This window comes from Lithobates pipiens, unplaced genomic scaffold (genome assembly GCF_037356315.1).
Source record: "Lithobates pipiens isolate NorthernLeopardFrog02 unplaced genomic scaffold, aLitPip1_a1.2 Scaffold_8, whole genome shotgun sequence".
Classification (NCBI taxonomy): domain Eukaryota; kingdom Metazoa; phylum Chordata; class Amphibia; order Anura; family Ranidae; genus Lithobates; species Lithobates pipiens.
The window spans coordinates 438,415,109-438,424,886 of record NW_027507903.1 but is presented as its reverse complement, the minus strand read 5'-3'; the positions used below and the strand labels follow the sequence as shown (position 1 = coordinate 438,424,886).

General features: G+C 41.3%; 1 pseudogene; it reads left to right on the top strand.

Annotated features, from left to right (window-relative positions):
• The first annotated feature begins 1,821 nt into the window (after nucleotides 1–1,821).
• On the top strand, nucleotides 1,822–1,922 carry LOC143965150 (U6 spliceosomal RNA; annotated as a pseudogene).
• Nucleotides 1,923–9,778: the final 7,856 nt, after the last annotated feature.

The following is a 9,778-nucleotide window of genomic DNA, read 5'->3' as shown; positions in this document are numbered from 1 at the left end:
ATGCTATACAAATGCACTGATTCCTGTGTAAATGACACTGGCAGTGAAGGGGTTATCCACTAGGTGGCACTGTAGGGGTTAAGTGTGTCTTGGGGCGTGTTTCTAACTTTGGGGAGGAGGGGCTGTGTGTGACATGTCACTGATGTCATCGAGAGCAGAGATCAGTGACAGTGTCACTAGGCAGAACGGGGAGATGCTTTTCTACATTAGCATCTCCCAGTTCTTCCTCCCCGTGAGACGTACAGGTACGCCCATTTACCTGTCCATGCCATTCTGCCAACGTACATTGGCGTTCACCAGTCGGGAAGTGGTTAAAGCAGATTATACAGCACAGTGCTTGTGCTGTATAATCTGCCCCCTCTAAACTGTAAATAAAAAAACCTGGCTGATCTTGCCAATTCCTGTATCTCCCTCTCTGCGATGACCACGAAAATCATGGCTGCTGGGTCCTGACCACCGTGTTCAGAGTACGTCCCTCCGTCATCAGTAGCTCTCCTCTCTCCCCCTCACTCCCTCCTCCCTACCTGTCAGCTCCATGTCTGTGTCTCTGTCTCCACCCCCGCCATTATTTAAAAAAAAAAAAAAAAAAAAACGTATAATAGTCACTGCCAGCCCCTCTATTATAGGCGGGCATACCACACTGTGTAAATTTTTTCTAAGAACGAGGATTGTAAATAGATTTTTAGTGCCATCTTCAGGCCAGTCATGTGACTCGTGGCCGCTTTACATCTTCGATCCAGGGATTCTGCAGGAAGGGCTGACATCAGAGGGAGATCTTGGCCCCTCCTGCTGTATCCATGTATCGGAGTTATACAGTGGCATCGAGTCACGTGACCGGCCTGAAGATCGCCCTAAATAGGTAGTTTACAATCCTTGTTTCTATAAAAGACTTAGGCCGCGTACACACGAGAGGATTGTCTGGCCAACTAAGTCCGTCAGACAATCCGACGGACAGTCCGTCCTACTTTTGAATGAACGGACTTGACCACACACGATGAACAGACAGTCCGCTGAAAGCTTGAGCGATGACGTGTACAGCACATACGACGGGACTAGAAATACGACGTCCAATACACTGCAATGCAACCTTCGGCCGTGTAAATCCTTTCTGAGCATGCGCCATACTTAGTCCGTCCAACTAGCCTACTCACGAGCGGACTGTCCGCTGAAACCAAAGTTGGACGGACAATATTACGGAAATTCGGAAAGACTTAGTCCGCCAGACTGTCCGCTGAAAAAGTCGGCTGAAGCCCACACACGAGCGGACTGTCCACTGAAACACGTTTCAGCGGACTAAGTTGGACGGACAATCCTCTCGTGTGTACGCGGCCTAACACAGTGTGGTATGCCTGCCTATAATAGAGGGGCTGGCAGTGAGTTTTAATTTAGAGTTAACAAACACTTTAAGAGTTTTCATTTCCATTAAATGGGACAAAATTTAGGCAATATATCGAAATCTCCCCATTTTGTCAAAATGCACTGGAGTCAATGAGAAAGGCTAAATTAAAGCAGTTGTTAAAAGATCAGGGTTTTTTTACCTTCATGCATTCTATGCATGAAGATGAAAACCCTTCTGGGTGCACCAGCCCCCCTAACACTTACCTGAGCCCGATCCTATGATGTGCACAAGAGTCCCAGCTCTCCAGGGACACTCACTCCTTATTGGCAGAGGCAGCAGCGGGAGCCATTGGCTTCCACTGCTGTCAATCACAACCAGTGAGCAAATGAGGAGAAAGAGAGAGCGGGGCGAGCCACGGCCGTGTGTGTGAGTGCACCCGCAGAGCCGTGACTCAGGATCGAGCCTGCTTGGGTGCCCCCGGAGCAAGCTGCTTGCTCTGGAGACACTTGGAACAATACAGAGAAGATTAGCATGGCCCCTGAGCAAGGATGAAGCGTGCCATAAAAAAAAACAAGATTTTAACATCACTTTAACCCCTTCCCTGCCAGTGTCATAAGTACAGTGACAGTGCATATTTTTAGCACTGATCACTGTATTAGTGTCACTGGTTCCCAAAAAAAAAGTGTCAAAAGTGTCACTTATTGTCCGATTTGTCCACCGTAATAATGCAGTCCCTCTATAAGTCGCTGATTGCTGCCATTACTAATAAAAAAAATAAAAATAAAAAATTCAATAAATATATTCCATAGCTTGTAGATACTACAACTTTTGCACAGACCAATCAATATGATCAATATTTTTATTTACCAAAAATATGTAGCAGAGTACTTATTGGCCTACATTTATGAAGAAATTCGTTTTTTATTGGATGTGTTTTATGGCAGAAAGTAAAAAATGCTGTTTTTTTTTTTCAAAATTGTCTTTTTTATTGTTTATATATCGCACAAAAATAAAAACTGCAGAGGTGATCAAATACCACCAAAAGAAAGCTCTATTTGTGGGAAAAAATACATAAATGTTATTTGGGTACAACATCGCAAGGCTGTGCAATTGTCAGTTATCGGTGCCTTATCACAAAAAATGGCCTGGTCATGAAGGGGGGGTAAACTTTCCAGAGTGGAAGTGGTTAAAATAGAACTGAAAGGCAATTTTTTTCGTCTTTATTTTGGATAGATGAAGGGAGCATTATAACCCCTGTCAGGTTTTTTTTTTTTTATGTTTCCCACTGGGGAGATTTGATTTATTTTTATTTTTTTTTCATTGTTTGGTGATAACAGTACACAGAACAGGAGCCCATAAAATCACACAGGTGTAAATGGGGACTTAACATCCATGCATAATAGCATAGCTACAGGTAAAAGTCTACATCAATTAGTATTTTTTCCCCCAATTTTACTACCTAAATGTGTAGCGTAGGCACTAATAAAAATTAAGGCTATGCTACTATGCAGGTGCAACAGAACACACATTTGTTACTATCATTAGCATTGAAAAAGTAAAAGAAAATCCCAAATTTTGAGTTGTCCCCAGAAAAGCAATAGAGGGCAAATCTTCCAATGGGGACACTAGTTCTTGTGGCCTGGGGGTCCCCAAGAAATTCCTTTAATTTGCAGATTTACTCTCCCTTCCTGTTTTGGCTATGGGACAGGAAGTGAAGGTAAATCTCTGCAATGGGACACAGATACACAGATGGCAAAAAAAATAAAAAATCTGACCCTCCCTTAGGCTTGATTCACACTAGCGCGTTTTTGATGCATTTTGCAGAAATGCGGGGTCATTTTTTAACATGGGTTCCTATGGAACATGTTCACATCAATGCATTTTTGTGCCTCTATGTTTTTGGAAAGGGTCGGGGACATATTTTCATGCAAAATGCAGCGTTTTACATGTAACAGAAGTCAATGGACCTGCATGAAAAACGCAAGTACCGCGCTTTTACCGTGATTTGCGGGGGGGTTTTTTTCATTTTTTTCACTGTATATAGCTGGTTGCAAAGTAACAACAGTGTAAAAAAAAAAAAAAAAAAAAAAAAAAAGCAAAACGTGGCAAAATCGTAAAAAACCCGTGTCCAAAAACGCAACAAGCACCGCAAAAAGCACTGCAAAAACACTCAAAAGCAACATGCATAGATGTGAATCGAGCCTTACTCTATCCAAAAATGAAAGTTTTGTCTATAGTTCTACTTTAAGAATTAATGGCACCACCGTCTGCTAAAAGGCAGCGCATTTCTGTGCGTGTCGGGATACTTTGTGATTTTTGTGTGCGTTCCCAAGATGTACAGATGTGAGAATAGCCTTACAGGGGGTGTGCAAAAGGAAATGGGAATTTAACATTAACAAAGGAGCTCAAGTAACTGCACAAAGAAAAGACAAATAAACAGTTCAATGAACAGATGTATAAATTAAAGAGAAATGTAAAACCTTTCCAGGAATTCAACTTTTAGGTAAACCTGTCATTAATAGAATAGTAAAGATGAGTGGGATGATTCTGGTGAAAATGTAACTACTGTATGTTGAAATTCAAGTAAAAAAAATGTAAATAACTAAGAAAAACATTTTTTTTTCTTTTTTTTTTTAAGTATGTTTTTTGAGTGTTTTAAGAGATTAGCTTAGTTTTTTTTCATTTAGTGATGGTTCCTACTGGTGTGATTTCTGATGCTTAGAGTCAACGGAAATCACATTATTTTCAACGGTGCCTGTTCACATCAATGCGACTCTGTGCGATGCAATTTTGGTGCGATTTGGATCTATAGAATATGCTAACCCCATCCAAAAATCGCATTACATATTTGCACTGAAAATTGCATAATAATCGTATCATACTGTAGTGTTAACTGAGCCTTAGTGTTGTTTGCATTTGTTTTGTTTTGTTTTTTCCTCCTTTTCTTTGTGTATTTTGTATTTTTTGTTTATTTAAAAAAAAAAAAATGTATTTATTTATTTATTTCCCCCACTGACTTTTTCCTTCTGTGAGAAAAAACTAAATTATTGAAGCTAATGAGGGGTTGCTTTTTTGGAAGGACAACAGGTCAAGGATAGCTGAAATGAGCTTCCATAACCCTCTGGAATAATTTAAGTTCAATGCACCAAAAGCCACCTTCATTTCATTGTTGACTTCAGTGTATTAATTCAAAATGTAGCCCAATTCCTGGTACACATTACGACCCACTGGGCTGAAAACATAAAAAAACCAAAAACAAAACAGAGCTCTGGGCAGAGCCCCTGTACTAACAACCTGACTTTAATACAGTGATCCCCCCCCCCCCCCCCCCCCCCGCTGAGCTGTTGTGTTCTGACAGGGGGATGTCAGGGCCATGAGCTCCAATGATGTGCTTTTTATGAAATTTATGAAGAAATTATATTTTTTTTTTATTGGATCTGTTTTATAGCAGAAAGTAATTTTGTTTTTAAAACTGTTTTATTTTTTGTTTAAAAAATAAAAAAAAAACCCTGTGGTGCTCAAATACCACCAAAAGAAAGCTCTATTAAAAAAAAAAAAAAAAAAAAAAAAAGAAGAAAGAAATGACATAAATTTCAGTGTTTATTGTATATTCATGCTTTATCATGACTGACGTCTAGTTTTAGTTCCATCCAGACTATATCACACCTAGAATCTATAGAAATGTGCTCCAATGATGTGCTTTCTGTTGTTGTTTTTTTATAACCTAAAACTACAACAAAAGGCTTCTAACATTGCAATAGGGTTGTCTGAGTTATATATATATATATATATATATATATATATAAATGTATTTATTTATTTAAGATAAAATGGAATACATGGAAGAGAATATAGGACGAGTCACAAGGTTTGCCAACGCCCTGACAGATAATCTCTTATTGCAATAGGGTTTTCTACAGCTAATTAATAATTAACAGCACCCGTCAATTAAAAATGTGGAATATAAGAGTTAATAGTCCACTTATTATGCAGGATATATACTGTATAGCACCAACATTTTACACAGTGTGTTACAAAGTAAAGACAGTACAGTTCCAAAACAATTCAAGAGGCTTAGGAACTAAAATAATTTTTTACTAAAAACTGCTACACAGACTAATTAGTAATTTAATGTTACCAAAAAGCAGGGAATAAAATCCAACACTTCCCTTAGTAAAAGCAGCAAACACAAAACCACAGGCCAGGCACACAGTTAATGCTTTAATCGCCCTAGATGTTTAACCCCTTCCCAGCCAGTGTCATTAGTACAGTGACAGTGCATATGTTCAGCACTGTATTAGGCTGGATTCACACCTATACATTTTTAGTGCTTTTTGCATTTTGCAGATTTGCACTACAGAACTTGTTCCATAGGAAACCATGTTAAATGGACTGTAGTGCAAATCTGCAAAATGCATTAAAAATGTATAGGTGTGAATCTAGCCTTAGGGTCACTGGTTTCCACAAAATTGTCAGAATGTCCATCACAATATTACAATCCCGCTATAAGTTGCTGATCGTCACCATTACTAGTACAAAAAAAAATGGATAAATAAAAAAATTCTAGTGTATATATACACCGTCGTTTGTAGAGGCTATAACGGTGTACACAATCAATATGCACTTATTGGGAGTTTTTTTTTTTTTTTTTTTTTAACAAAAATATGTAGCAGAAAACATATTGGCCTAAATTTATGAATGCATGTGCTTCCACTGTGGAGACTCTCATAAATTTAAAGGAGTTAGGACTGCAGGTAATACAGGGTGCCGTGAAGTGGCCTTGCAGCTTACACATGTGTTTGCAAATGAGTGCGAATGAAAGCCCTGTTTTTAAAGTGGTTGTAAACCCTTACAACCAACTTTGACCTACAGGTAAGCCTAGATTAAGGCTTACCTGTAGGTCCAAGAAAGACAGCGGGCACAGGCGCACTCGGCAAACCGCAGATCGAGGTGATATGCTGCGAGTGTCGGCTCCCGTGCGCATGCGCGGGAGTGACGTCATCACTGCTCCGGCAAATCACAGCGCCGGAGCAGCGAGACCCGGAAGTCACTCCAGGATACATGGCAGCGGCGGACATGAAGACGGAGGACCGCTTCGGGGGCTTCGTTCTCAGGTAAGTTATTCATAATGAGCTAGTATGCTATGCATACTAGCTCATTATGCCTTTGCCTTACAGGGTGTGTTTTTATTTTTTAGCCTTTACTTCCTCTTTAACGCATACTGTTGGACACGTTAATTCGGTTGGTAAGCAGACTGTTGAGTTGAGCTGGGAATTTCCCTGGTTTTGTCTTGCCTAAAATTTATGAATAAATCCAATTTTTTTTTTTTACATTTTTTTATTGGATGTTTTATAGCAGAAGTAATTTTGTTTTCAAAATTGTTGTTTTATTTTTTGTTTATAGCAAAAAAAAAAAAAAAAGACAGTGGTGCTCAAACACCACCAAAAGAAAGCTCTATTTGTAAGGCCCCTTTCACACATGCGGATGGTATGTCCGTATTTCATCCATCCGTTTGCTGATGAAATACGGACGGACATTCATCCCTATGGGATAGCGGGTGTCTGCGGATGAGCATCCGCAGACACCCGATTTCGTCCGCCTCCGCAACAGTCCGATTCTGCAGTCGGAAGAAAATCCTATTTTTCTATCCGTCTGCAGAGCGGATTGGATGAACATGGACAGACGGTCCGTGCTCATCCGATCCCCTTAGAGGAGAATGGAGAGCTGACAGGGCGGTCCCCGCACAGTGTGCGGAGACCGCCCTGTCCGCAGCAAGCTCAGCGGGGACAACGGAGCGATCCCCGCTGAGCGAGCGGATCTTCACGGGGCGGATCATTACTGATCCGCCCCGTGTGAAAGAGGCCTAAGAAAAAAAAATGACATAAATTGAATTTATGTACAATGTCACATGACCACACAATTGTCAGTTAACCGCTTCAGCCCCAGAAGGTTATATGGCTCCCGGTTATACGGCGGTTGGTTGGCCTGGTCAGGAACGGGGGGGGGGGGGGGGACGATGGTTAAAACCCAAAATCAAAATGTATTGAAGCAGAGGTACGCCCAACCCTGCAAAAATGAAAGTCCAGCACCACAGCTGATGTTTCCATCAGCCATCGGGTGCTGCTGCCACCATCGCCGGTAAGGGAATCTGATAGTGAAGCATTACAGCTTCACACCGGGTCCCTACTGCTCATACATGAGGCACCGTTGTTCTCCTACTGGCCCGGGGGTGGGGGAAGGAGGAGGGAGCCAAGCTGCTGTCGTAATTTGATGCAGCCCGCTCCCCGGAAGTGGGCACAGGATACCTGTCAAATGTGGCACTAGATGGGATGGGGTGGGGGCGGGGGTAAGGAGACAAATAAGTGGAATTTCCACTTTTTGGTGGAACTCCACTTTAAATTGCAGCTTACCATTCATTAGATTTGGTGGCTTCATTTGTTTTCCTTTCCTTGGCATTTTCCCTCTGTTTTCACCTGGTGATTTGGCCAATGACATACCTCCTGTATTAGTGAGACACAGCTCTGGATGAAGGAGCACAGGAGGCAAAGCAGCATTGTCAGTCGGGGGGGGGGGGGGGTTAGTGTTAAATGTTTTAGCTGATATACAGTAAATACACTAGGTAATTGAAACCAAACTTTATTTATAATTAATTACAGCAGTTATGTTCCTTTTGAGATAAAGATTTTGCATAAATAAATAAAAACTGATCATTGTAAGCACCCCCTGCCAGTGTTAAGTGGTTGTCTCCATGTAAACTTTATTTGTATCACAAAAGGGGACAAATTGTATATTATTTTTATTACAGGTTCTCCTTAACGAGACATCAGGGGTCTTTTAGACTCTGATGTCTCACTTGCCTTCCACTGAAGCTAATGGAGTGCAGGTCACACTGGACATGTGCAATCATTTTCAGTCCGAATCCAAATTCTGACAAATTCATCGGAATTAGTTAAGTTTAGTTTATTCGGTCTCTAACGAATTCCATATTTTTAGAATGATTCGAATTCAGATTGTTTGAAAAATGACCGACCAATTTGAATTCTGTGTCTGGTTGTTTAGGAGTGGGCCAGGAAGCCCTGTCTCATGTCTAAGGATGCAACAAATGGAAATGCCTAAGCCAAATTTTGACATGTGTTAGTAAAACTGTACATATCATCACAACTACTTTGTGCATCCAAGTGGATTATACCTTGTTTTTTTTTTTGTTTTTTTTCTCCTCCCTAAAACACATGGACACTGATGGGGATTAAATAAATAAAAATCCTGCCCAAAATATTCTTACCCTGACTTGTGACCCTCAAACACCAACACCCTGGCACTGACTTGGATCAAACCTTGATCTAGGTATTTCTTTATTTTTTGTGATTTATTTTTTTACAAACACTTTTTTTTCCCCCCTTTCTGCAAGGAAAGGGACAATCTTTCCTCTCCATTCACAGAAAGAAAAAAGGACGGTGGCGGGCATCACAGTGGCTGATCACTGTGGTAGCCAATCAGAGGCTACCACATCGATCAGGTGGCCCAGAATCAGGAGATCTGAGTCCCTAATGTAAGACCCAGGTCTCGTTAGACCGAGGTCTCTGCGCTGAGAGTGCGACGTGTGATTCACTGCAAGCACAAAGGGAGATAGGCATATAGGCGGCCCCACGGAAAAAAACCCACTTCTGTGAGGCTGGATTTATGTGTTATGTGGGCGTGAAGAGGTAAAAACCGATAACTCATCAGCTCCCAGCAGGCTTCCCTGCTGAGAGTTGAATGTAAAAAGAATTGCCGGTGTTTCATCAGATTAGGCGACCTGTCAGACGAAACGGAAGTGACGTTCGTCGCCACCATCTTGCTACACCCCGCACTCGTCCACAGTAAGGATACAGTGAGAAGGGGGCAAGTGGGCATCTTGTTACACCCACCGAAGTCTGGCATTTCACACTTCTTTTTACCACTAAACGGAGCTTATATAGTGAAATACAGTATTTGGAAATCTGTATGACTGTTTTGATGTTGAATTGTAAAAGCAGCGGTGTTCTGTGAGATCAGCATGCTCGTCGCTGCTTTTACAATTCAACATCTAAACAGTCAGATGGATTTAAAAACAGTGAATGTCACTATATAAGCTCTGTTTAGTGCTTAAAATAAATGTGAAATGCTAGACTCGGGTGGGTGCTAATAACATGTCCGCTTGCCACCTTCTCACTGTATCCTAAGCCCTTGTACACACGATCGGAGATTCCGACGCAATGTGTCCGATCGGAGCGTTTTGTCGGATATTCCGACTGTGTGTGGTCTGCATCGGACTGTTTCCGTCGGAATATCCGTCGGACCAAATTTTCCAACTTGCTGGAAATATTTTCTGACAAAATGCTCCAATCGGACATACTCCGATCATGTGTAGAGAATTCCGATCGGACAAAGTGCCACGCATGCTCAGATCAAATTCCTACA